The sequence below is a fragment of the Pteropus vampyrus genome, unplaced genomic scaffold (genome assembly GCF_000151845.1).
Source record: "Pteropus vampyrus isolate Shadow unplaced genomic scaffold, Pvam_2.0 Scaffold8, whole genome shotgun sequence".
In the NCBI taxonomy this organism is placed as follows: domain Eukaryota; kingdom Metazoa; phylum Chordata; class Mammalia; order Chiroptera; family Pteropodidae; genus Pteropus; species Pteropus vampyrus.
In genome coordinates this window covers 10,793,376-10,796,901 of record NW_011888789.1, presented here as the reverse complement: position 1 = coordinate 10,796,901, position 3,526 = coordinate 10,793,376, and the positions used below count along the sequence as shown (strand labels likewise).

The window sequence follows — 3,526 nt, the reverse complement described above, 5'->3', positions numbered from 1 at the left end:
AAGATCTCACATCTCTTTTTCTGTTTGGAAGTTCAGATTTACAAAGCAGGAACAGATTTCCTTGTAAACATCCAGGAAGTACAAGCTACCAATATCTAACTGAAATATTCAGGGGGGAAAAGAGCCAAAATGTCACATGGGTGAGGAACAACTTTCAATGTCCTATCAAAGGAGCAGTTCAAGTTATGTATTGATCCCAACACAAGGAAAATATGTCTAGAAATTTAATTTGACATTTACAGTCAATAGCACTCACTTGTCAGTGGAGCAGAGGGTGAAAAAAAGATGGTTTTAAAATTACAGTCATGAGTTCATAATTACAATAATGAATACAAGTAATTTATTGAATTACTGTTTTCAGACTCTAAAGAAAATCAGCCTGCCACAGCACATTGCTAAGGAACACAGAGGCAGAATCTCAGTTTTTCTAGACTAGTTTTCATTAATTCATCTATGCCTCTCTCTTTATCCTATTATTTGGAATTATGTGCCTCACTTTCTGAGGTGTGGTAGTTTTTGCCTACAAACTGACTACTGCATAATAAGCTAATGCAAAGATTAAGTTATTAAGGAATTTGACTATGATAAAAATGAAACTTTGCCTCTGTTCATTATCTTATCATTGTCCAAAAGTTTTACAGAAATTATATTTTGTGTTTTGATGGAGGAATGCTTTGGTGGAAGAATAAAAAACATTGTATGTAGTAGATACTTAAAGATCTGTATTGAATCAGCCAGGAGTCATTGGCATCAGTAGTGTCTACATAAAAGTCACAGGCCATACAAACTGAAAATAACAAATATGTTTTTAAAACAGAGAGACTGTGACTGCACAATTAATATACAATCATATGTACTTTGGGACTTCTTCCTCAACTTGGTGAGTTCCTTCTTTTCTCCCTGGAACACTTTTCTTTTCTTTTTTGTAGGCGAAGCAACCCATAGTTGACCTCACAGATTGCAAGGACCTTGTCAGTTTACAATCCCTTATTTTTTATTTTTTACGCCTACAGCACTTGGTCTTCCTACGTGGTATCCCATCCAAGTACTAACCAGGCCCAACCCTGCTTAGTTTCCAAGATCAGACACGATCGGGCTTGTTCAGCGTGGCATTGCTGTAGACAACACTTTTCTTTTTCTGCACCATTGCCTTGGTGACTTATCTGGTCTCATAGCTTAAAATGCTATATTCTTGCTGATGTGGTTATATCTCTGGCCATGAACCCTACCTCCAACTATAAGTGCTTCTTTCTAAGGAGCATCAAGATAGCAAGCTAGGTAAGCAGGGCTTGCCTCCTCTCAGGACTGCACCAAAATTACAACCAAATTACAAAACTATCAATGTGAGAACCACCTGAAATCTACCTGATCATAAGACATACATTTGAGGATATAAAGAAAAAGCCACATCAAGGCTGGTAGGACAGGCAGAGACATTAAACAGGCTGGTCCCACACCTGCACATGGTGGCTGAGCACTAGGAAGAAGAGTGTGGCTGCTGAGGCTCCTCGTAGGGGAGATAGCCCTAGCACCACACAGGGGCTCCCCAGCACAACATTCCAGCCCTTTGTAAGAGGAATTCTCATGAAATTTGACTGTAAAAATCAGTGAGGAGTCTGGCCTTCTGGGTGAGATGGAAAGAACCTGAAAACCCAGATGTCACTCTTAAAGGGTCCACACAGAGACTCACTTGCTTGTAGACACACACCCCGGGTGCTGGTGGAGGATTGGCAGCTTGGGAGGTACAAGAAACATACAGGGAAAGACTGAGTTTCATGGCTCTGGGGAGAGGGCTGAAGGGACAGCTGCCATTGTTTTTTTGTTGAGCCCTTCTTTGAGGCAGTCTACAGACAGGTGCCATCTTGCCTATGTTGAACACTTCTCCCACACAGCCAATACTGAAGCTGCATTGGCCTGATGAGATTGGCCCACCCCATCCCATGCCTCCCTGAAACCCTGCCCCACTCAACCTACAAATTGCCTGCAGGGGCCCATTGCTAGGCAGCTGCCCCAACCCTGCCCCTTCCCAGGGCCACTCATTTGTTGCAGGCAATGGACTTTGGCTAGCACACTCCACACATTTCAAGGAAGACATTTGGTGACGGGCCACTGGTGCCAGCAGGAGCTGCAGTATCTCTTGGACAGATCGCAGGGGTCTGCCGGCCCAACGCAGACAGCAGCTGGCCTCGCTGTGATCTGTGACCTTTTCAGAAGCCCTTGGACTCAGCATTAGCAGCAATTCTGATGCTGTATTGGCCTAATGTGATCAGCTTGTTCCACCTTGTGTCTCCCTGACACCTCGTACCACCCAATTCACAAATTACCCATGGCAAGCCCATTCCCAGGCAGTAAGCCCCATCTTGTGTTTTCCTTGGACCACAAATTTGACAACAAATAGCACTCAGCTCATGTGGCCTGCACACACCCTATGTATCCCAGGAGAAACTTTCTTAAACAGATCTCTGGTGGCCGCAGGCCCAAGGCAGGCAGCAGCTGGCATTGATGTGATCTGAGACTTATACAGGAAGTCACAGAGACAGCACAATCACAAAAACTGACAATGCATTGGCTAAGGGAAATCGGCTCACTATACCCCAGTGACTCTCTGGGTCCTTGCACCACTCAACTTGCATATCACCCAAAGGCACAAAGAATCCCAAACAAGAGGAGCTCAAACAGATCACATCAAGACACATCATAGTCAAAATGCCAAAGGTTAAATACAAAGAAAATCTTAAAAACTGCAAGAGAAAGGCAGCTAGTTACTTACAAGGGTATTCCCATAAGAATGTCAGCTGATTTTTCAACAAAGACTTTGTAGACTGGAAGAGACTGGCAAGAAATATTCAAAGTAATGAAAAGCAGCCTACAACCAGGAATACTCTACCTAGCAAGGCTATCAATTAAAATGGAAAGTGAGATAAAGATCTTCCTAGATAAGAAAAAGCTTGATGAATTCATCACCAACAAGCCAATATTACAAGAAATGTTAAGAAGACTTCTATAAAAAGATGAAGGGAGAAAAATACATAAATATGAATAATAAAATGTCAATAACTATGTGCTTTAAGTGTAAATGAATTAAGTGCTCTGATCAAAAGATATAAAGTAGCTGAATGGATAAGAAAACAAGATCCATGTGTATGCTTTCTACAAGAGATCCTCTTCTGATCAAATGGCACATGCAGACTAAAAGTGAAGGAATGGAAAAAGATATTTCATGCAAATGGAAATGAAAAATATGAAAAAAAAACTGGGGTAGCAATACTTATATCAGACAAAGGCTATAATAAAAGACAAAGAAGGGCATTACATAATGATAAAGGGATCAATACAAGATGACATAACCCTAGTAAACATATATGCACCCAACACAGTAGCACCTACATATATAAAGCAATTATTAACCGACATAGAGGGAAAGATCAACAGTAATACAATCATACTATGAGACTTTAACACTCCATGGACACCAAAGTACAAATCTTCCAGATAGAAAATCAACAAGGAAATAGCAATCTTAAAT

The 3,526-nt window shown here is 41.2% G+C and overlaps 1 pseudogene; it reads right to left on the bottom strand.

The window, feature by feature from the left end:
* Positions 1–1,004: 1,004 nt before the first annotated feature.
* On the bottom strand, positions 1,005–1,123 carry LOC111729157 (annotated as a pseudogene).
* Positions 1,124–3,526: the final 2,403 nt, after the last annotated feature.